The sequence below is a fragment of the Camelus dromedarius genome, chromosome 10, assembly GCF_036321535.1.
Source record: "Camelus dromedarius isolate mCamDro1 chromosome 10, mCamDro1.pat, whole genome shotgun sequence".
Lineage (NCBI taxonomy): Eukaryota > Metazoa > Chordata > Mammalia > Artiodactyla > Camelidae > Camelus > Camelus dromedarius.
The window spans coordinates 55,205,582-55,231,227 of NC_087445.1; the positions used below are offsets into that span (position 1 = coordinate 55,205,582).

Consider the following 25,646-nt stretch of genomic DNA (forward strand, 5'->3'; position numbering starts at 1 on the left):
GGTTATTTGCTCATTTCTTTTTCAGACTGGAATCTTCTGATATCTGAAAACTAACTAGCCACCTGGTACAACATGGTGGGCGACATTAAAAGACAGACCATTTGGAGTCAGGGAGATCAGGTTTTGAATCCCAGTCGTATCTCGTCATCGCTGTGTTGTGCTGGGCAAGTCACTTTACTTCTCTGAGGCCCAGTTTACTTATCTGTAACATGAAGATGACAAAACCTATCTCACTGGGTTGTTTTGGAGGTTGAATTCGATGTTTGTCAAAGGCACTAGGGACAGTGGATGGTCAGCCAGAGGAACAAGGCGAGAGTTGAGGAGGAGAGCTCTGTGAGAGGTGACCCATTAACCAAACGTGTAGTATCAGAGTGTAAAGATGATGCAGGAAAGGGTGAGTGGTCAAGGTGTTTCCAGGCATCGTGACCCCTAAACAAAGGCACTGATGTGGGGAAAACACTGATGACAACCGAAGACAACAGCTTTTCCAGGGTGGCCTCATTAAACGTTTAACTGGACCAGGATATTTTGTGGGTTTCCACACACAGCCAAGAACCTTACACTGTGTTTTGTTTTTTCTCTGAATACCTTCCTCACCATGCAGAGACACAGACTCAAGGCTGGCTGGAAAATCTACATGCTTACTCTGTCAGAGAACACAAACCGATTATTGTGGTTAAAGTATTTTCTTGCTCTGATATGTCTCGTTTCAGACAGCCTCTCCCGCCCTCCCCGAGAGGGTGGTGGGAAGAATGAGTGACATGATTTACCGGGAAGATAAGGGAAGGGGGCTTCAGGTGACCTATAGGCTCTGTGAAGTGGGAGGTCACTGAAAGGTCAGGCTGAAACGCTGCATTCCAGAAAGCTAATACTGGGTGGGGCGGGTTGTTCTCACTCCCCCCCAAGAGGCAGATGCACTGCCTACAGCATTTCAGGTTGTCTTGATTATCTGTGAACTCACGTATATTGTCCTCTCTCCTCTGAGTGGCCCTGGCCTTGTTGTCCCGATAGTGGGAGATGCAGAGGAGGCGCACGATGTGGTCTCTGCTCTCGAGAACCTTATTTAGCTAAAAAGAGAGGCTGGAAAATGAAGAAATAATATAAGATGTACTCAGGATGCTCTTGAATCCTGAGTATCACTGGAATAGGAGACCAAATTATGTTCTGGCAGACACTTATCACTGATGAAATACTCATCAACCCATCTCAAAATGGAGAGAAAGAACAATATTTTAACATCCATATACTGGTGTGTATTATAGAACATATAAATCTGGCCATTATACTATAATTACCATTTTATATGTATCTATTATATACATATGTATCCAGCTATCTTTCCTTCTGACAGGTCTTTATTTCGATTTGATTATTTGTCCTTTAGTGTTTGCCTTTGATTTTTTTTCTTTATTTTGTGAGATAATCATGAGACTGTAAAGCCACTGTTTCTTCGGGTTCCATACGTGGAAGAAATAAGTTTGTGGGTTGCCCAGACTTTTGCTTTCTTAGTGCCACTGGTCCCTGGGAGTCACTGGTTTAAAGCAGGAAGAGGAGAGTTTATTCTTGGGGGGAAGGAGGAGCCTACTGAGGAAGAGGTGGTGATACATGGAGATGGTTAGGTGAAGCCAGGTTAGGAAGTTAGATTTCACATCGTAGGAAATCGGGGACCATTCACTGTCTTGAACTAGAAAGTGACAGTGAAAACCGTATTTAGGGAGGTGAGTTTGTCATCGTGACATGAGATGGATTAGAGGAGTGTGAATTAGCCATTTATTTTAAGAAACATCACTTAGAGAAATTCCACCCCAAGTTACTAAAGGCCAGGTGATATTCAAGAAATTTTCAAATGAAAGATTCAACTAAGAGGAAAAACCTCAAGGAGTGCAGTACTTGAGACTAGTCCCCGGGTTTCCAAGCCTCTGCTGCTTGTAGAGTCAGAACGTGAGAAATGGGCTCTCCCTTTCTCATGGGAATGAGATGCGCCTGCTGTACCACATGGGGCAGCAAAGTGGGCCAGAGGGCAGGCTCGGGTCTAGTGTTCATCTTGGCTCCGTCTCTCAGCAGTTGTGCAACCCGGAGAAAGTTAGGCTTCATTTTCCTGCTATGAAATATGTGAAACACAGTATTACCTACATCACAAGGGCGTTGTGAAGATTAAAAGAGATAATGCAAGTATTGTGCGCATCAGAGTCTATGGCCCAGGGCAGGCTCTCAAGAAGCAAAGTTACCGTTTGCATCGGTGTGCTGGTTGGCAAGACACTGACTCCCTCTGAGCCCCAGTCCACTCAGCTGTGAAAGGAGCGGGATCAGAACCTCCTTGAACAGTCATTGTGAGAACTAGAAGGAGATGGCTGTGGAAGCACCCTGAAACTGTACTTTGCTCTGTGGAGGCTAGAGTTTATGATTACAGTTGTGCATAATAACTATGTCATATAAAAACCATGTGTCTAGAACCTGAGCTTACATAGGTTCTTTTACATTTAAATGATCCCCTGGGTTTACCAGTGATGGGATAATCTATGCAGTGTTCATAGGTTAGGGCGCTAGATGGTTCCAGCTCCCACGCTCGGCACTGGGCAGTGTAGTAGACAGGCTCGGGGCGCAGCGTCTGGAGACTGGGCTCAGCCAATTACTGTCTGTATGATATTGGTTAGGGGACTTAGCCATTCTGGCTCTTGGCTTCTGCATCTTGACAAGAGTAGCTATAGACAAGATATCAAAAGAGAATGAGCATCTGGTCAAGAGGAAGCTCTCAACACATGGCAGGTGTTTTTACTATGGAGGGAGGGAATGGCACACGCAGGGCAAGCCTTCTCCCAGGTCACCATCCTTCCCTTTCATTATTGTCATAGCTGAAGAAAACCATAGGATCAGGACAAGACTTTTGGTTAGTGGAAATTGACTTTTATTGTTTTCCATCAGTAAATTCTGGGATACGTCTTTTCACCTGTGTTATTTCTGTAATTGCTAAAACACATCAAGAAGGGGACTCTCAGACTCCCATCTTCTAGATGAAAAAGCTGAGGCTCTGAGAATCTAACATTTCCTGCCCAAGGAACACAGCTAATCAGAGGTAGGCTGGGATTTGAACCCAAGTATTTTCCTTCTTACCATGTAAGGTGAGAATTACCCATAAGTTTTCTGCTCTAAGTCTCAATATTTGAGCTTTTAGTGTATTATTTGTCACTGCTATCCCTCATGCAGCCTAGATTATATATAAAATTATATGGGTAGGTCCTTTGTTCAAAATATGTTTGGGATGACTTTTGATTTTAAATGTAATGCCATAAATCACCCATCTATTAATTAAGACAAATTCCTTTGGGAATTTATGTTTCCATAGTGATATGCCATTCTAAACAAACACTATAGCAGACATTGCAATCCATATGAGAGGGGATGAGGGTAGAAATGAATATTTGTTGAACGCCTTCCACTTGCCATGTACACTACATACGTTATTCCATTCAGTCCTCAGAGGATGTATCTGTTATTAAGTAGTTATCAGGTGCCTCTTCTGTTTCCAGTGTTCTGGGTGTGGAGGGTCTAGAATCAAAAGAAACAGAACCCATGCCTTTGCGGAAATCAACAATCTTCGGGGAGAGATAAATTGGATATATATGCCAGGTGAAAAGGAGTGCCGTGGGGGAAAAAGCACAGAAAGGGGATGGGGAGTGTTGGTAGGAAAATAGGTGTGTTTGTCCCCATCCAATAGGAAGGGTCTCACAGAGGCAGAGGCTTTGAAAAGACATAAAGGAGATGAATGAATGAGCCGGGGTGACACCTGGGGAAGAGTATTTCGGGCAGAAATAAATAGTAAGTGCTAAGGCCCTGAGGTAGGAATATAACTGGTCCGTTTGAAGAACAGAGGAACAGAGTGGCTGGAGTGGAGTGAATGAGCAAGAGACTAGTAGGAGATGAGATCAAAGAGCTTACAGGGGCCCGAACAGATAGGGCCTTGTAGACCTTTGTAAAGATGTGGGCTTTTATTTTGAACGATTGAAACCACTGGAAGGTTCTAAGAAGAAGGAGAGCAGTCTAGCTGCTAAGAGCATAGCGAATGTGTAGAAGGATTTTGCAACAATCCAGGTAAGGCAGGAGGGTAGCTTAGACATGAGTGGTGGCTGTCTGAGAGAGGAGAAGTGGTTGGATTTGTGTGATGTACTGAAAGGTAGAGCTGATGGATGAGATAAAGACTATGAGAAAAAGAGAGGAGCCAGGGGTGACCCCAGGGCTTCTGGAACTGGAGCTGGAAGATCAGAGTTGCCTTTGCTCAGGGCAGAGAAGACTACTCAAGGAGGTGCTGCTTAGCACCTCGCTCACACCCACACACTGAGGCTTTCCCCTACGTGACCTTGCCTCCTTCCAACTGGGCGAAATCCACAAAATGATGAAATCGCGTCACTCAAGTTCATAAGCAGGCATGGTGTGGTTGGAAGACTCACCAAGGGCTCTGAAAATGATTCTCTTTCTTCCCCTTTCAGACTAATTAGGAAACAAATTCTTGTTGTGAAATTCGAGTGCTCTAGTAAACCCAAGCCAAACTCTTGGTCAACTAGTTGATTATGGAAAATAGGGTTTTCCTGGCAACTCTTCCATGTGCTTCTACTGCTTTTTCCCTATCGCAGAGATGGACCTCGGTGCCAAATTACTTCTTTTTCTCCAAAGTACATCTCCTTGGATAACCTCTCTGGCGGGTGTGGAACCACCACAATGGTTATTCATGGTTGGTCTTTAGACTAAAAAGCATCAACCAGGGGAAAACAAATGAAAATGTAACTGTTTCATTAGACTCACAAGTGGGTAACTTCAGTGAAGTTGCAAGGCGTGGCATCCTGGGAGGCATGGATTTAGCTCAGCCTTCTGTGAGGACGGTGTCTATGTTATTGGCCACTCTGGGTCCCAGAGTTGTCAAGGCAAGACTTACCCCTCCCAAACCAGACGTCTCGCTATCCCTCTGCCTACAGAGCTTTTCTAATTCAGACAAGGTTTGCAACAGACAATAAAGGGATGAGTTGAATGTGATTAAATCCCCACGCTGGAATAAGAACTATATAGCTAACTCATAGTCAAGTAGGGCATATTTCTATATCATATACCATAGATAAACATAGTGCTGGTGTCAACTCCCAATTTTCTTTCTCTAAATAATAAGTGAAAATATTAAGTTGGTATATTTATTCACTCATTCATTTATTCATTTAGTTAACATTTTAGCAACCCTCGTACACCAGGCATTGTGCTCAGTCACTGGAGTGGCTTCAAGAAGCTCTCACCAGCTCTCACCATCTATCATGGGAAGGGTCAGAGTGGAAAGTACATACGTCCATGATGCTCCAGGCACTGTATTAGGTCCTGAGGGTACAGCAGTGACAAGACAGATAAGGTCCTTGCTCACATAGATCTTATGAAAAACATACAAATATGATTAGAGATGTGATTATTTCAGAGAATGGTGCTATATAGATCCCCAAAAAAGTGATAACCGAATAGAAGGTGAATGGAGGTAGAGAGTTGAGATCTTTTACAAAGAGTGGTTAGGACAGGGATATAATGATCGGAAAGAAGGAACACAAACGTGGAGGCAGTTATGGAAAGAGGGGGGGGAAGGAACAGAGAGAAGGCTAGTGTGGTTAGAGTTTAGCAAATGAGGAAACTAGTGCAGTGAAATGAGGTTGATCAAGGGCAGAGGAAGGGGTCTGAGCACCGGGGTTTTGCAGGTCATGATTAAGGAGCTCTGTTTTTTATATTAAGTATAATTGGAAGCTATTGGAGGGTTTGATACAACTTAAAATGTATGATTTAACTTTATGCAGGGCAGAGAATGGACAGGAGGGGCCAAGATGGAAAGAAGGAGACAGTCAGGAGGCCACAGCAGGTGAGAGATGGTGACTAGGACTGGTGGGTAGTGGTGGAGGTAATGGAAAGTGGTAGAGAGAAGAGTAAGAGAAGTGGAACGCCCAGAGATGGCCCCTAGGTTTGGGGCTGAGCCACTAACTTAAACAGGCAAGACTGGAGAAGGAAGGAGATCATGAATCAAGAGTGCTTTTTGGAACTTGTTAAGCTTGAGATGGTAATTAAATATCCAGGTCTGAAGCTCAGGGGAGAGGTCAACATGGGAGGCGTTAAAATAGATGTGGTATCTCAACGTTGTGATCATACTGCTCAGACAGAGACTTAGAGACAGAAGAGAGGAGGGCTGAAGACGGAGCTCTGAGGCATTCCAGCATCCACACCGCAGGCAGTGGAGGGACGACTTACAAGAGCAGCTGAGCAGCATCAGAGGAAAAATAAAAGACTGATGTCACAGAAACTGAGAGAAGGGATTTCAAAAAAGGAGAGGTGGTCATTTTTTCCAAAGGCTGCAGAATGTAAGCGTTTAAGGAAAATGCTAATGGATAATTGATTGCTAGATTTCGCAAAATAGAGTTCATTGGTTGTCTTGACCATGGCCCTTTTAGTGGAGATGTGTATAGGATATATGAAAACACAAAGAATAAGTCATTCTGGAAAGTCACTCTAAGGGAAGTAATACAGAATTTGGAATCAAAAGTTTGAAAGTGAGTTAGGCAAAGACAAGTGTCGGGGGAAAGTATTTCAGTAGAGAGCTCAGTATAATTAATCAAAGTTACAGAAATGTGGTGTAGGGGGAGCTATGAGCAATTTGGTCTTGCTGAATGATAAAGTACTAAGCTGGGAGGAAATTCCGTTCCAGGGCTAGATCATGAAGGGTACAGTGAATGACATCTGGAGGAAATGAGGAACTACTGAAAAGTGTTTAATCACAGAAATGGCATTATTTCATCTGCATCTGCAGCGAGGTCACTCTGCAGCCTGGACTGTAGCAGGCAAGGTGAGAGTCAACAGTCCCACAGATGGACTGCTCAGGTGTTATGGTAAAAGATAACGTGGATAGCTGTTTCAGGTAGAAAAGAGAGAGCACATCCCAGAAATAGTGAGGATGGAAAATTGGCAGGTCTTGATTGTGGGTTAGTCAAGAAGGCCTAACTTTTACTCTTCAGTGACTGGGTGAATGGCAGTGCCGGCACCTGTGGTGGGCAAAACTGAAGGGGCACCTGGCTCAAACAGAGGGTTAGTAAGTTCACTTTCTCACCTGTTGACACTGAGGTGCTTGTGGGGCACGCTGAGGGAGTTTTCTAGTACTGGGTATTAATTTGGAGTTTTGTGAAGAGGTGTGGATAGAAGATAAACACACACCTATTCTAGATCACTGAAAAAATATACAAGGTATTTAACAATTCGAAGATTGATAACTAGCTCTTGCTAGTTTTAGTAGCACAGTGGCAGTGTGATGAGTCTGATGTTTGAATTTGGAAAAAAGAGAGAGATTGGACAGTCATTAAAAGGATATGTAAGATTGAAGAGATAATCTCTCTTGTTTAGGATGGGAAAAACTTCAAAATGTCTATTGGCTCAGGAGAAGGAATGAAAGAGTGATTCAGGAGGGAAGTGGACTGACTGAGAATGACTAGACGAGGATGTACCCAGGACTGAGATGAGCGCTTGGCTGTGATCCAGAGCGAGGACAGCTCAGCCTCGGACACTGCAGGTGAGCAGCTGGTGTGAATGCGGAGCAAGCGAGAAGGCCCGGTTTTCCAGAACCCTTGAAAGGCACAAGATCATTTCTGAGGATGACAGAGGTGGGCGTTGGGTAGGGGACTTGAGAGCAGTGGAAGTTTGAAAGCGCATCAGTGAGAGAGAGAAAAAGGAGATGACCAAGACCTGATAAGGAGACTGATGAGCCCCTCCTGGCTCGTTTAGGAGAGCGTGAGTGTGTGGAGCTGTCAGTCTGTGGCTGCCTGCTTCTTCTGGAAGCACTAAACAATGCAAGTATAGAAGTGGAGAAAAAAATGAAAAAGTAAAATACTGAACCCAAGATAGGTTTATGCTGAAGTAAAAGATGAGAGGAAAAAAGAACCAATGGAGAGAGTAGTTCGATGTCTGGTAGAAAAAGAGAATGGAAAGATATGAATGAGCCAAGGTACCAAATAGGTTGAAGGACACTTAAGACCAGAATTAAGATATTGAGGGACCTGGAAGGTGGTTTATGTGAGAAACTGAAACTTAGTATTTCAGAGGAGGAACATTCCAGGTGATGGCAAGTTCTAAGGAGTGGCCACAAGAGTGAATGACCAGGTAGAGTGAGATGAAAAAGAGGGGAAAGCCTTAAGGGCTACTGGTGTTAGATGGCTCAGCGTGGAAATTAACGCCATTCTCGTGACAGAGATTTATGTGGGGCCAGAATCCACAATACATGAAGGGGAGGGACCGTGAAGCCAACAGAAGACAACGGTGGGTGAGAACAGAGGCTGGAGGATTAGGAGTTTTTACAGGAAGTGGATGAACAAAAATCTAGAAGCAGTATGGAGAAACAAAAACCTCAAACCTACCTCCTGACGGTTTTCAGGTGGGAAGGTGGAAGGATTAATGTATGATAAGCTTAAATATGGGAGAATTTATTTATAATGGAGGGTTCCAGAGGTCTTACTGGGAACGTTTGAAAGAGAGGAGCAGTAAGGGGGTATAAATATGAATTAAGCAGAAACGACGATGGGGCTTTGTTTTGGACAGCCAGCACTAGCGGGAAGCTGGTAGAACGTGCTGGCTGCAAAGACTTACAGAGAACATTGGCATAAAGCAGTAGTCGGTGAGGTCTAGCACTGCCGGCACTTTGGCAGCCTGCTCTAGTGACTGGTGCAGGGGTAACCCTTCAAGGTCAGAGACTGGGCCGTGGGCCACGTGAAGCCTCCCACTGGCACAGACACAGGAGGCTTTTAGCTGTAGGCACTGAGTTCTCTTCCCCGGGCATGGTCAACTTCCTTCTCTTTTTCTTCCACGTGTCCCTTGATGTTCTGCTCCCTTGCCCTTCAGCCACGAAATGTCAGTCTCTCTATCAGTCTGTGCTTTGCTTAAGTCCCCCTTCAGTGCGCACTTTGGGTACAGACTTTATCACCTGATTCCTATGCATACGTGTTACCTCCAGCTATGTATGCCAGGGCCTGCTCTTCACTCTTTAAGCAGGTGCACCTTGTGTTTTTCTCTTTGAGGGGTTTTGATGCTTTCGATGGGGAGAATAATTCCTCATGGGAACTGAGAATGAAAATTGGTACCTTCTTCATTCTGCTCTTTGGCAAAAATATTGAAAGCGGGACACTTCCTGTGTAATTCCACTTAATTTCTTCCCATGCTGTCCCACTTCCACAGTGATCACGCTGTCATCGGGGCTATGTCATGACTGTTGATAAGTATGTGCTTTTCTCGGGTATAATTTCTGCAGCCTTAGAGAAATCTAGGGTGCTCTGTGTAAGCATAAATAATGTAAGAATCACCTGGAAGGCCTGGTAACTCTACACTTTTCTTAATGAAAGGCAGAGTGCAATTTATAAATTCTGGCTGCAGCCGCATCCCCCAGAGCCTTGTTCTCACCATGCAGATCTGGAAGCCTAGCAGAGGGCAGAGAGTGAACAAATCTTTGCTCTAGGATCAGAGGTTACTTCTGTGTGACTTGCTCTCAAACATCATTATCTCTGATGCCCTGACCTGTCCAACTGCTGGAATTTCCATGCCCAGACCTACCTGGCTTAAACCACCTCTGCTTACTATTTAAACTTAACCTGAACAGCATTCCTCCAGTCCTGTTGGTTGCTTTGGGCTTAACCTATTGCCTTGTATTTCTAAAAGATGGAGAAATTGGGCTTTGGTGGGAGACCAAGCTGATCAAAAGGGCTTGAAACTGACTCTAGAAAGTGAGAACCAATCTAAATAAAAACTACAAATCCATACACTGGGATAAACAGCATGACCGATATCCCTACCTTTTGTTCTGCCCCTGCTAAATCATTACCCACTTACATAGACCTGGTCATATCGTCACCCTATCCCACAGCCTTCTGGGGTTTCCTAACAAACCATGGGAACAAAATTCAAAATCCTTAGCAGGACCTTCAAGGCAATGTCTTACCAGGTTTTAATCTGTCATTGCAATCCCATTTCTTGCCCTTATATTTCAGTCACATTGTAGTGACTTTTCCAATACGCACAGAGTTCTTTTTTAACACTGCTTTGTCTTGCATATGTAAGTACCTAGTTGCAAACTGCCTTCCTACCATCTTTTGCCTGAAGAACATCTCTACAACCTTCAAATTCCATTAAGTCCCAATGTAACCTTCGCTGGAAACTTTCCTCAATATCTACAGCCAAAGATGATGGCTCCCTTCTATGTGGTCTTTATATATATGTCTATTTAAGTGTTAACACATTTCTAGGGTAGACTGGCTAGAAAAGCTTGGACACGAGCTGAATCTGCAGTCCACAAGTCAGATTTCTTTCTCTTCAGTGAAACTTCAGTTCTGCTCTTAATGCTTTCAGCCAATTGAATAAGGCCCACCAACATTACTGAATTTATATTAGTTAAAATCAACTAATTGCAGCCATTAACCATATCTACAGAATATCTTTACAGCAACACAGTATTATACAGCAGTAGTACTACAGCCTAGCCAAGGTGACACAAAACTAACCATCACAGAAAAATATAGTTACCCATGGGAACCAAGGTCTCAGATACTTGAAAGCAGCTGTAGCAGAAGGATCTTACTGTGGGATCACATGGAACCTATCATTGTTTTTTCTTTACTGGTCACATATAGCAGGTATTAAATATTTAGAAATAATTTAAGGGATATATTCATTGCTTTTTGTATTACTAGCTTATATCTTTAGGCATTTGATTTCAAAACTAAATAGATGAAGTTTCTGTTTCTTTGGAGAGTGACCAGAAACAGCCATGTTCTTTAAAGACTTTAAAGCAGGATTATGACTAAAATAAGTGAGATGAGGAAAAGCATGCTTGTAACAAATGAAAAGACAGAAATCTCAGTGGAGAAAGACACACTATTTTGAAGAACCAAAAGGTTCTAACTAATTCTAATGTAATACTGGGTTTAAAAAACATTTACTCACCAAAGAGGATATATAGATGGCAAATAGGCATATAAAAAATGTCCCACGGCATACGTGATTGGAGAAATGCAAATTAAAACAACAGTGAGGTAGTAATACACATTATTAAAATAGCCAAAATCTAGAACACTGACAACACCAAATGCCAGCATGATGTGGAGAAAAAGAACTCACACTCATTGGTAGAATACAAAATAATATGGAAACTTTGGAGAAAGTTTGACAAAACTAAACATACTCTTATGTTATAATCCAGCAATTAGGCTCCTTAGTATTAACCCAGAACTGAAAACTTAATGTCCACAAAAACCTGAATACAGATGTTTATAGCAGCTTTATCTAGGAAGCAACCAAAATGTCCTTCAGTGTGTGAATTAATAGACTGTCCAGACAATGGAAAATATTATTCATTGCTGAAAAGAAATGAGCTATCAAGCCATGAAATGTCATGGAGTAACCTTAAAGGCGTATTACTGAGGGGAGGGTAGAGCTCAGTGGTAGAGCACGTGCTTGGCGTTTGCACGGTCCTGGGTTCAATCCCCAGTACCTCCATTTAAAAACAAACAAATATAATTACCCCCCTAATTTTTAAAATTTAAAAAAAGGCATATTACTAAGTGAAAGGCCAACCTGAGAAGGCTACATACGATGTGACTCCAACTATATAACATTCCTGGAAACTTAAAACTATGGGGACAGTAAAAAGATTAGTGGTTGCCAGGGGATGGTGGGGAGGGAAGAGTAGATAAAGCACAGATAATTTTAGGGCACTGAAAATATTCTGTATCATACTGGAGGACATCATTGCTCCACACATAAGCCAGACACAGAAAGACACTTGTTGCATCATCTCACTTATATGTAGAATCTGAAAACATAATTGATTAAGTTGAACTCCCAGTGAGAAGAATGATGATTACTAAAGGCTTACAGGTGGGGTAAAAGGCGAGCTGCTTATCAAAGGGCACAACTTTTCAGTTATTAGATGAGTAAGTTCTAGAGACCTAATGCACAACAGGATGACCAACATTATTATAAAGAGGTAGACCTCAAGTGTCTCACCACACAGAGATAACAAAAAGAGTAACTGTGAGATGATGGATATGTTAATTAGCTTGATTGTGGCCATAATTTCACAATGTATATGAATACTAAATATCACATACACTTTATGGATAATCTTATTTGTCAAGTGTACTTCAGTAAATCTGGACAAAAACAGAATTCTCTATTCAGAAAAAAATAATCTCTAAAATGAAAGTGAAATGCAGGGAAGAGTATATAGCTCAAGGAGTAGAGCACATGCTTAGCATGCATGAGGTCCTGGTGTTCAAGCCCCAGTACCTCCTCTGAAAGTAGATAAACAAGCCTAATTACCTTCCCCTCCAAAAAAAATAATAAATTTTTAAAAATGAAATAAACACAATTTTAGATAAAATAAACTTGAGAGTTCACCTGCTTCAGAGTTGCACTACTAGGAGTGCTAAAGGCAGTTCTTGAGGCTGACAGAAAATAATACAAGATTATATTTGGCTCCTCAAATAGAAGTGACACATATTGGGAATGACAACTATGGGGTAAATATAAAAGTTCATTTTTTTCCTCTTAATGTCTTTAAAATACATATGAACATTTAAAGAAAAACCCATAGCATTGTTTTGCAGGTTGTACAGTGTGTGTAGGTAGAATGTTTATGAAAACTATAGCCTTAGAGATCAAAGGGACTAAATGGACTTCTACAGCTGCAAATTTTCTACTGCAGACTATGAAAAATTAAGAATATTGTCATCTCTAGAGCAATCACAAAAAAATGACATAGCTAAGACCCAGCAATCCGAACCCTAGTTATTTACCCAAATTAAAAGAAATTTAACAGCACAATCTGGAGATCCCAGGTGTCAATCAGTATGAGGATGGGTAAGGAAACTGGCATACACATACAACAGCATACCACTCAACAATAAAAGTGCAAAGGCTTACTACTTGTGCATGCATCATCTTGGGTGAATCTCCCAGACACATCAAATCTTACATGAAAGATACACACTGCATGATTCTATTTTTATGATATTCTAGAATAAGCAAATTAATTTTTGTTGAGAAAAAAATCAGAATGAAATTTATCTCCAGCGTAGTAGGGGTAGCAGTGATAGACTGGAAAGAGGAAAGAGAGCGCTATCTGGAGTTATGGTAACATTCTGTATCTTAATAGGGACTTGGGTTACAACAGATGTATGCATTATCAAAACTCAACAAAAGTAAAGTTTTGTGTATTTCATTGTATGTAAATTTCACATTCAGAGAAAGTGACCATTATTGAACTCTAGTAATCATATGCATGGTGAAGTAGAGGGAAATAGAGGTCTGTAATTTGCTTTAAAATGCCTTAAAATAGATAAGATGATGTATGTAGTGTGCAGGAGTGAACAGATAGGTACGTAAGGAATGGAAGTCTAATATATGTTAATGATAGAGACTGGGTGATGAGTATACAGGTATTGATGGAAGGATTCTTTCAATTTGCTGTCTGACAATTTTTATAATGCATGGTAGGGGGAACTAAATGGATGAGCAAGCATTCAGAAAGGTTTAGAGTTTGGTTGTTTAGCTGTAGTTTCAGAAACGTAAGTGTTTTATTTTTAAAATATGGTATTGGCTACCATATTTGTCTACGAATAATGATCCTATGATGCACAGATAAAGAAACACAGAAGTGTTTTTAGACATTCCTGAGAATCAGCTTCGGCTTGGATGAAAGAATTTCTAAAGTCTGGCTTTGAGAACCAAATGTTTCTTTTAGCATGGAAGTAGATTAGGTTAACCTCTCCTTTTCTCAAAACCCCAGGGCTTGGAGCAGGTGGAGTGTGACTTTCAATCTGAAACTGAGAAGTGCCTTCTTTATTCACCAGCCGTATCTGGAGGAATCAATCACTTGATTGACGGAGTCCTAAATGACCCGGTGTTTTACGTTGCATAATAGTACTGCAGGTGTCTTTCAAAAGGATGTTTCAGATAGGACAGTGAGCCCCCTTCCTTGGTAAATCACACTTGCCCATACACAAATAAGTCCTTTGTTTAAGTCCTGGGGAGTGTGTTTAAAAAATCTACCATCTCCACTTGGACTTACAACCGTCTTAGTTCTATTTTTCTTTTTGATGACAGACACATTTATACCTATTCTTCACTCAAAATCTTCCTTTTGTCTGAAATAAGGTAGTAGTTCTATAATTCAAGAATTTCATTATTCTAACAGATAAAGCTTATTATCAAAGTTTTGATTTGAAAATTAGAGGATGGTGTCTCACAAGTCATGGATTTGATTTGGCTTGGAGAAAGATTTTGGTGTCCTGGAAACAGTGGTGATTGGGAGGGATCTGAACTCAGCCCCTCTCTCTGTAGAATAAGAACAGAATATTCAAGAACAGAGTCGTAGGGTGGACAGGAGCCCATAAAAGAACACTGATGGACAGAGGTGAATATATGGTACTGATGGTAGTAATTCTTGACCCTTACTTGGGAATGAACATTGAAAAAAAGTTAGAAATGGATATTACAACTCCTAGGATGAAGATAATTTTCTTCATATATACCTCTCTTCCCCTTTTCCTTCCCTTTCTCCTACTCTTCTTGTGCCAATATACTGTAGGAAATGGATTGCTATATATAATGTACATTATATATATTAAATATACTGCATCTTTTTTATATAGGTAGGCAGTTGTCAGTCTCAAATAATGAATCATAAACACAGGAGGTTGGAACCATCACTCTGATCACTGCTTGGGTGCAGAATTAAAGAGGAATGTTGTAGAAGGATGAATGAGAGTCTTCATGCCAGTTATAGGTAAATGTTAAAAATTGTACTGGCTCATTTATTTATATCTCATCTTCTTCCAAAAATAATTTGATTTACCTTAAAATATACATATACCATATTGTCAAAATGGGAATAAATGAAAATCATGTAGAGGAAGTAAATACATGTATAAAAATACTTGCAAAGTATACTTATTATAATGTGATATTACAGTTAATTGTGCATTTCTTCTAAGTGAGTGCAAAAAAAATCACAAGTCATATACTCCAACAGGATAAAGGAAGCAGAGCAGTTCTCTAGTAAAGAACATCTTTGCCTGTGCTAAATGTTTAAAGAAATTTAATATACTCATACTATGCATGAATATTTATGGAGCTCTTTAGTTTAAAAAGCTCTCTTTTTTCCCCACTAATACAAGTTTTTAAGTATTTTTGTCTCATTCTACAGAAGAATAGATTGAAGCTCAGAGAAATACAGTTTTATAACCAGTAAATTACAGAGCAGGAGTTCCAGCCTGTATCTTAGAACTCCAAATCTTGTGCTGCTTCCGCATCCCCATGTAAGGGACATTGGCCATGATAATGGATGCTGTTTTCAACAGTACACTTACTGAAGATGCATACGGGATGGAGGCAGCATATGACCATTTCCTAGATTGACCCTTGGTTAAAAGCTGAGGGCATAGAGGTTAAAGCAAAACTCATCAAGGGACTTGATGTTTGGGATAATTTACTGAAGACTAGGTATTTCGCAAGTCAAAGAGTAGCATCCATATAGAAAGGGAGCTAGAGGGACAAATTCCTTGATAAATTCACGAATCTGCTGGGACTCCCACTGCCCAGATTCAACAGAAAGAGGACTTGGGAGTCCTCTGATACATTCCAGATAGGTCAGGGGCAAAGAGCAGGGTGGAGGGCAAATCTGGAGGTGTACACCAGAATGAAGATGGATGGACATTGGTAGAGGAATGAGTTGTCTGGAAAAAGCACACAGAACAGAAATTTGGTAAATGCTGATCAGAGAAAGACCTATCTGCTCTCAACACAGCTGGGATTAGTTTTTGCATAGATTAAGTTTAAAAAGAGGAAAAAAGAAAAACTTTTCTTGAACACCAATATATTCCAGGGGTTGTGTAGGTCACTTTCTATATATCTGCTCATTTAATTCTTGCAGTAATAACATTGGATATAATTAAGGCTCAGAGGGGCCTAGGAATTTATCCCATAAAACAGCTAGTAAATAACAAATCTGAGATTTGAATCTAGGATTTTCTAACATCAAACCTTGGACTTTTTCCAAACCCTTTGCAATTTTCTGCCCACTTTATATGTCACCAGAGGAAAGCCATAACACTTCTGCACTGAAGTAGAATCTTAATGTTTCCAAAGAAGCAGTTTTGGATTACTACATATACAAGTTGGCTTACTTATTTATACAGTCATGGTTCTATCAAGACCAAAAGTTACCACTCAAGAGATTATGGTAGAGAGTATTTAAATTTGGAAACTTCCGAGACAATAACTAGTCATCTGCCTTTCCCATAATGATAGCTGCCATTTACTGAATATTTAAAATATAGACTATTCACTTTCTATGCCTTAAATCAATTCATCCTCATACCAATTATATAAAGATAAATTTTGAAAGTGAAGCAAAGAAGGAGAATGAACAGAGTAAAAGGGGTAGTGACAGAAGCTAGACTTCTCTGAATAAACCTTATTTCCTCAATTAGCAAAATAAAATAATGAAAAAATTTAAAAATCCCAAAACAGTAAGAAGAGAAATGTTTTAAACTGGATATAAATTTGTTAGCATAGCACTATAGAGAGGAACATTTTCAAGTGATTTAAAACAGGGTACATCCCTCTAAGGATGTACAGACAAACTACTCTAAGGACAAACCCCCTCAAAACTGTAAAAAGAAAGTTTGAAACTATTCGGTGTAATAATTTTGTGAGTAATACTGACTGTTATTCTGAAAATGTTATACATACAATGTATTTTATATATAGTTAATATGATATAATATAATAAAGTAATTCACTGTCATTAGGACCTAAGATTTTTAGCCTAGGAGAAAAAGAAATATAAAATCAAAGAATTTAAATAAAATCCCAATATTGTCATTGGAACTGGAAATATCAGTATGTAGTTATAACATATAGCATTGTACACTAAAAAGACTTAAAAATAGCAAATATGGTAGCAAGAAGCACCCCTGGCACACAAATTATGTAAGTATCTTTTCCTACTAGAGTAGACAGATAGGAGAAATGGAGTCTAGGTCTATAACAAAAACTGTACAGGATGATCTTAAAACACCTTATTATACCAGAAAGTAAGAAAGCTATCAAAAACTACTTGGTGATGTCAAAAGGACTCAAGAACCAATGTAAAGAGACTTTTCTGGACCAACCTGAGGCATTTTGTGAATCTAGAGGAATAATAAAATCTATGGGTTAAAAAACATCAAAAATATGAAAAACCTGAAGGAATTACACCACCACAGCAATACAATTAAAAAAAAAAAAGAAAATACTATGAACAACCATATGGCAATAAATTGGACAACCTAGAAGAAATGGACAAGTTAACATACAGTACACCAAAAATTAATCAAGAAGAAATAGATCATTTGAACAGACCAATCACTAGAAGTGAAATAGAATCAGCAATAAGAAACCTCCCTGCAAACAAAAGTCCAGGACCAGACAGCTTCACTGGAGAATTCCATCAAACATACAAAGAAGAGCTCATACCAGTCTTTCTCAAACTCCCCCAAAAGATTGAAGAGGAGGGCATACTCCCAAACTCATTCTATGAAGCCACCATCACCCTGATACCAAAGCCAAACAAAGACACTACCGAAAAAGAAAACTATAGGCCAGTAATGTTGATGAACATAGATGCAAAAATTTTCAACAAAATATTAGCAAGCAGAATCTAACAACTCATTAAAAGGATCATACACCATGATCAAGTTGGGTTCATCCCAGGGACACAAGGATGGTTCAACATAAGCAAATCAATCAGTGTGATACACCACATCAACAAGACAAAGTACAAAAATTGTATGACTGTCTCAATAGATGTAGAAAAACATTTGATAAAATTCAACACCCATTTATGAAAGCCTTCCTGCTAAAATCTAAAACAAGACAAGGAAGCCCACTCTCACCACTTCTATTCAATATAGTATTGGAGTCCTAGCCATGGCAAGAAAAAGAAACAAAAGGGATCCAAGCTGGGAGAGAAGAGGTAAAACTGTCACTGTATGCAGATGACATGATAATATATACGAAAACCCATAAAGGCTCCACACAAAAACTACTAGATAAAAGAATTTGGCAAGGTAGCAGGATACAAGATTAACATACAGAACTCAGTGGCATTTCTTTACACTAACAATTAAGTATCAGAAAAGGAAAGTAAAGAAACAATCCCTTTTAAAATTGCATCCAAACAATAAAATACTTAGGAATAAATCTGACCAAGGGAGTGAAAGACTTATATGCAGAGAACTACAAAACACTGACTAAGGAAACTAAAGATGACTTAAAGAAATGGAAAGATATCCCACATCTTGGATTGGAATAATGAATATTGTTAAAATGGCCATATTGCCCAAAGCAATCTACAGATTTAATGCAATCCCTATCAAATTACCCAGGACATTTTTCACAGAACCAGAACAAATAATCCTAAAATTTATATGGAATCACAAAAGACCCAGAATTGCCAAAGCCAAAGCTGGAGGAATAACCCTCCCAGACTTCCCACAATACTACAGAGCTACAGTGATCAAAACAGCATGGTACTGGTCCGGAAACAGACATATGGATCAGTGGAACAGAATAGAGAGCCCGGAACTAAACCCACAGATTTCTGATTAATTAATCTATGACAAAGGATGCAAGAATATACAATGGAGTAAGGACAGTCTCTTCAGCAAATGGTGTTGGGATAACTGGACAGCTGCATGTAAATCAATGAAATTAGCACACTCCCTCACAACAGACACAAAAATAAACTCAAAAAGACTTAAACATAAGACACTATAAAGCTCCTAGAAGAAAACATAGGCAAAAACATAAGACACTATAAAGCTCCTAGAAGAAAACATAGGCAAAATATTCTCTGACATAAATCATAGCAATGTTATCCCAGGGCAGTCTACTCAAGCAATAGAGATACAAGCAAAAATTAACAAATGGGACATAATTAAACATAAGCTTTTGCAAAGCAAGGGAAACCATAAGCAAAACAAAAAGACAACCTATGGAATGGGAGAAAATATTTGCAAAAAATGAGATAAGGGCTTAATTTCCAGAATATATAAACAGCCCATAAAACTTAATACTAAAAAAAACCAAACAACCCAATCCAAAAATGGGCAGAAGACCTAAATAAGCAATTCTCCATGAAGACATACAAATAGCCAGTAGACAGGTGAAAAATCTCATTATCACTAATTATCAGAGAAACGCAAATCAAAACTACAAGGAGGTATATCACCTTGCACCAGGCAGAATGGCCATCATTCAAAATTTTACAGATGGTAAATGCTCAAGAGGGTGTGGAGAAAAGGGAACCCTCTTGCACTGCTGGTGAGAATGTAGTTTGGTGTAGTCATTATGGAAAGCAACATGGAGATTCCTCAAAAAACTAAAAATAGACTTACCATATGATCCAGCAATCCCACTCCTGGGCATAACCCAGAGGGAACTTTAATTCATAAAGACACATGCACCACCCCACAACCGATGTTCACAGCAGCACTATATACAATAGCCAAGACATGGAAACAACCTAAATGTCCATCAACAAATGACTGGATAAAGAAATTGTGGTGTATTTATACAATGGAATACTACTCAGCCATAAAAAACGATAAAATAATGCCATTTGCAGCAACTTGGATGGACCTGGGGATTGTCATTGTAAGTGAAGTAAGCCAGAAAGAGAAAGAAAAATACCATATGATATCACTCACGTGTAGAATCCAAAAAAAGACAAAGGAACTTACTTGCAAAACAGAAACAGACTCACAGACATAGAAAACAAACTTATGGTTACTAGGAGAGGAAGAGGGTAGGAAGGGATAAATTGGGAGTTCAAGATTTGCAGATACTAACTACTATATATAAAATAGATAAGCAACAAGTTTACACTATATAGCACAGGAAACTATGTTCAATATCTTGTAGTAACCTATAATGAAGAAGAATGTGAAAACAAAAGAAATGTGAAAAACCAACAGTAACACATTTTAAAAGAAAGAAAAAACAAGTGGGACCTAATTAAACTAAAGCTTTTGTACAGCAAAGGAAACCATGGACAAAACAAAAGGACAACCTACTGAATGAGAGAAAATATTTGCAAAATGATTTGGCTCATAAGAGGTTAATATCCAAAATGAATAAACAACTCCTATAACTATCAAAAACAGAAACAAAAAAAGCATACACACACACAACCCAATAGAAAAGGGGGCAGAAGACTTGAACAGCTTCAAAGAAGACATACAGATGGCCAACAGGCACATGAAAGGATGCTTAATACCTCTAGTTATTAGAGAAATGCAAATCAAAACCACCATGAGGTATCACCTCACACCTGTCAGAATGGCTATCATGAAAAAAGACCAGAAATAACAAATGTTGGCAAGGATCTGGAGAATAGAGAACCCTCATGTACCATTGGTGGGGATGTAAATTCATTCAGTTGCTATAGAAAACAGTACAGAGGTTCCTGAAAAAAACTAAAAATAGAAGTACCATATGATCCAGCAGTTCCACTCCTGGGTGTGTGTGTGTGTGTGTGTATCAGAAAAAAACAAAAACACTAATTCTAAAAGATATATACAATAGCCAAGATATAGAAGCAACCTTAACTGTCCATCAACAGATGAATGGATAAAGAAGATGTGATACAGAAACACACACACACACAATGGAATATTACTCATCCATAAAAAAGAATGAACACTGCCATTTGCAACAACACTGATGAACCTAGAGGGTATTATGCTTAGTGAAGTAAGTCAGACAAAGAAAGAAACACTCTTATGTTATCACTTATATATGGAATCTAAAAAATAAATGTATATAATGTGAGAAACAGCCTCACAGATATGGGAACAAACCAATAGAGAGGAAAGGGGTAGGGCAAGATAAAGAGTGTGAGATTAAGAGATACAAACTACTATGTATAAAATTGTACATCCTGGGGAAATATAGCCATTATTTTGTAATAAGTTTAAATAGAGTATTACCTTTAAAAATACTGAATCACTATGTTGTACACCTAAAACTAATATTCTAAATCAACTGTACTTCAATAAAAACAGGGGGAAAAGTCAGTGGCAACCTTGAAGTATGCTGAAGAATCAATTCTCATTTTTCTGAAAGCTGGTAATAGAGAAAGAATCAAGTAATCCACCTGCTTTTCCTGTACAACCTCAGGATAAGCAAATGTCCTGTGGTTTATTTTTATAAATCTATCCCAGCTCACAAATGAAGGAAGAATTAAAAAATTACCATTTTGCAAACCTCTAGTAAATTGTGGATCTGGGTAATTATAATGACTACTAACATCATACCAAGAGAGAAAAGTGGACACTATGTGCCTCCTATTGGAATTACAAAATAGATCCTATGAAGTATTTTTTGCCAAAGCATCAGCGTAAGTCAGATCAAGCTTCTGGATATAACTATCAGTTTTTCGGGGGGGGGGGAGGGGTGATACAGTAGTAGAGGAACATGTTAACTATTATTATAAAGTTGGCATTCAACAAAATCCAGAATGTGAGAAATACTTCAGAATATCACTAATGACTTGATTTCTTCACAAATAAATTGTAAGGAAAACCTAAGAGGGAGGAGAAGCTATAGCTTAAAAAAGATCTGAGAAACTCATAAAAATGAAATGTGTGGATATTGTTTGGCTCTTGATTAAAACAAAACAAATTGTAGAAACAAATGTATGATGAGATAACTAGAAATATTTGACACTGGATTTTTATGATATTAAAGAACGATTACAAGTATTTATGAATATTAATGAACACAACATACAATTCTGTTCTTTAAAAGAATCCTTATTTTTAGGGATACTTACTGAACTAAAGAAATAGTAAGATGTCTGTATTTGGTTCAAAATAATGCAGGGACTTGGGGGTTGGAGTTATGTGGGAAGGTTGACAAAAGTTACTCTGAATTGATATTTGTTGAGAATAGGAAGTGTGTGGGGGGGGCAGGTCCATTATATTTCTCTTTATATCTATATTTGGACTGTTACAGAGTAAGTTTTTACAATGGTGTTTCAGCAGATAGGATTACCAAGTTCCACATGTGGATGGTTCAGAGATCTATATAATTTAAGAAATTGAAAATAAATAGCTCATCCAGTTACCAATTTAAAACAGTTCTTCTATAACTCCTTTTACACATAATGGGTATGAATCTTGGTCTATAAACTCCAGTATGTAAGAGAAAAAGCATTTCCAAAATTTTTCTGAATTTTTGTGAGGTTCTCCCGGCCTCATCTGCCTGGATACCCAGCACGGCCACTCCATCTTTGGGGTCTCATCTCTCCGACAGACTCTGACCCTGAAAGGAAGCATGCTTCTCCTCTGCTCTTGCATTCCACAGGTTTTCTGGGGTTCATCTCATTCCTTCCACCACTGACCCTCAGCCCCACACAGGGTGTGGAGTGAAGTCAGGGGGCCAGATGTCTTCCAGGCACCTACTCCTGTCTCCTACGCCTACCTTTCCCTCCACTCTTTTTGCTTTCCCATCTCAAGAACACAGTTCCAGTCTCAGAAGCAGGACGCCTGGTTTGTATTTTTCCCTCTGCTCTGAAGTCATTTCTATTTCCCTGAGAGCTAGGCATTGAAATTCAGAGACCAGAATGAGACTCTGATTTCCTTTCTGAAACAACCCCTTCCCAGTGGGAATGAATGAACTAAGTGCAGAGCTAGGCAAGGGAAGGGAAGGTAGTAATAATAAAAACAAACATCATTCTGAAAATAGTAACAACAACAAACATTAAGTGGCAAGCACTTTTCTGAATGCTTTACATGCATCAATTCGTCGAATTCTCATACCAACCCGACAAAGCAATTAATACTATCTCCATGATGTGGATCATGAAAGTGAGGCAGAAAGCGGTTAGGTTACTTGTCCAAGATTGCACAGGTAGTAGGTGGTAGCACTGGAATTCCAATCCAGGCAGTCTGACTCCAGCTCTGTGCTCTTTAAAACATTAAGAAAGACAGGCTGGGGGAAAAAAAAAACAACCCAATGTATGTGAAAATGCTAGTTGAGGTGTTCTGTGCAGGTATAGTCCATTTTAAAAAAAACCATCAGAAGCATAAAACCAGCTGCCTCTTTATCATTTTCTTTTCTCCATCCACACACAGCGTAGGTGATGTGGAGGAAGAGGGAAGCGTCATCCCTCCCGAAGTCTCCCAGGTACATCTTGCTGTAGCACTGGAATTTACACGATTAAATTTCCATCTCATTTCAAATGATGACACGAGCCTTTAGTTCAACTAAATGTTCTGATGGACCCGCAGTGGTCACGGAAGCGGGAGTCCTGCGATGCAGACCCCAGACCACCTGACTGACCGAGGTCATGCTTACTCCCTGACCACACCAGGGAGCTTACCTGCGTTTTGACCTGAAATTGAAGGTGGATGGTTGCAAGGCCCCTACGAGCATCTGACCTGACGGAGGGAGAGGAGCTTCAGGCCTTGGGCCTGTCAGACAGATACCTTCCCACCAGCTGTGACCCTGCTCGCCCTTACGCAGCACTAATGAAAAGGCTCGAGGAGTACCAGATGGAACACACTCGAACCTTCCAATCAGGGTTCTTCCATCCCCTTCGGCTCCTCTCCCCACCGTGCATCATCTGCATTAAAAAGCCCAGTGGATCCTTTTCAGCTGCTTCCCATCAGCCCACATAACGTCCTTCCTGACACTCCTCTGGGAGAGTCCCATGTCGTCCGTGTAATAAGACGGAGGAGGGTGCGAATAATTAGAACTTAGATTGTCAACTCGGTCTCTAAAGTCAGTCACACAGAAAATGCGCCAGCTTGACATATGATGCACGGTGTCATTTTATGGAAATAAATGATCTAAACTGCTTAGTTTGGGGTAAAACGTGATAGCATATTTGATGTGTCCCAATCACTCATTTTTACGGGAGCAGAAGCAATAACACTGATTAAGATGAATTCCTCGGAGCCAATGTCAGTTAACTCAACTTTGGTTGTTCATGCAATTTGATGCATCTAACTTTGGCTTTTCTTCTCTTCCCGTCACCCACCGTCAGAGATGATACATTTAATTTTAAAAGGCACATGTAGACATAAATGCATTTAGGACTAAAGATGCTCAGGTATATGTAAGCACAGTGGTCTCTGTATGAAATTGTCATCGAGATACAACTGTATATTGCAAATTCGTTATCGGAATCCTAAATTGATGCATAGAAAACACACACCCAGACACACACACCTTGACGGAGGTTAAACAGCTCTCCTCCCCTTCTTGTCATAATAACTTCACATAATGATAGTGCTGTCATTATAAATATTTAGAGGCTTCTGCATCCTGATAATTGGATTGTGAATGTTGGCAAACTCGGAGAATAATTTTTAAATCAGCACAAGCATCGTGTTCAAAGCGTTTTCTTGGATTTTCAGAATGAAAACCAGAACCATCCTCGATTTCTTAGATGACTGGGAAGCATGAGAGATGCAAATACACCCAGCGCTCTTGTTATTCCTACGTCTCCCTCCAGTAAACTGAAAACAGTACCTCCCCTCTGTGAATCTGCCACCCTCCACATGCTTGGCCCGGATGCCGTACACCTGCTCAGCGTCTTCCGGAACCCACTGGAGCATATGGTAAGACTCACATATTGCCTCATCCCAGGATGGCTTGGGAACGCTGGTCACCTGGGCTCTGTTTTCAAGTGGTGTGACAGCAGCTGTGGGAAGCCCGGAGAATGACAGGCTCTCACTGCTCTTCTTAGCAGTGGGAAAGGAGAGCAAGGGGAACAGAAGGGACACATTTTCCTATACCCGGCAGCTCTGACTTGACTGTTCTGTGAAAGAACACACTGCTCACTGGCTTGCCCCACTGTGAGCGGCTGTGATACAAGGGAAACCCTGTTGTTGTTTTTAAACTGCTAGTCAATTGTAGTAGGCAAAATTACGGCCCTTAAACATACCCAACTTCTCATCCCCAGAACGTGTGACCACGTCACCTTCCATGGCCAAGCAGAATTAGGTAGATGGACTTAAGGTTGCTAATCATCAGACTTTAACATAGGGAGATTATTCTGGATAACCTGGGTGGGGCCAGTGTAATCACAAGGCTCTTTAAATGGGGAAAGGGTGGCAGGTGTCAGAGTAATGCTGTGTAAGGACGTGACCTGATGTTGCTGGCTTTGAAGATGGAGGCAGGGGGCCACTGGGCAAGGAATGTAAGTAGCCTCTAGAATCTTCAAAGGGCAAGAAACAGATTCTCCCTAGAACCTCCAGAAAGGAACAGAGCCCTGCCCACAGCTGGCTTTTAGCACAGTGTGACTCACGTTGGAACTCTGAACTACAGAAACGAACGGAATAAACGTGTCTGATTTTGAGCCACTGAGTTTGTGCCTATTTGTCAAAACAGCAGTGAGAAACTGATACATGGAGTGCTGGCTTGAGTTGTGGTTCTCAACTTCGGAGTGCATCCAAATCATCTGGGGAGCTTTTAAAAGTCCTCTGGTGGGGGACACACCTCAGAGCCATCATGTCAGAATCTCTGGGAGTGGAACCCCAAATCAGAATTTT

General features: G+C 40.1%; 1 long non-coding RNA gene across 1 annotated transcript in view; it reads left to right on the top strand.

Moving 5' to 3' along the window:
* LOC105087920 (uncharacterized) overlaps positions 1 to 25,427 on the top strand; it is a 372,451-nt gene extending 347,024 nt beyond the window's left edge. Inside the window, exon 6 of the long non-coding RNA XR_837049.3 lies at positions 24,510 to 25,427. This is a non-coding gene — a long non-coding RNA (uncharacterized LOC105087920). The remainder of the gene's footprint in view (positions 1 to 24,509) is intronic.
* The last annotated feature ends 219 nt before the right edge of the window (positions 25,428 to 25,646 follow it).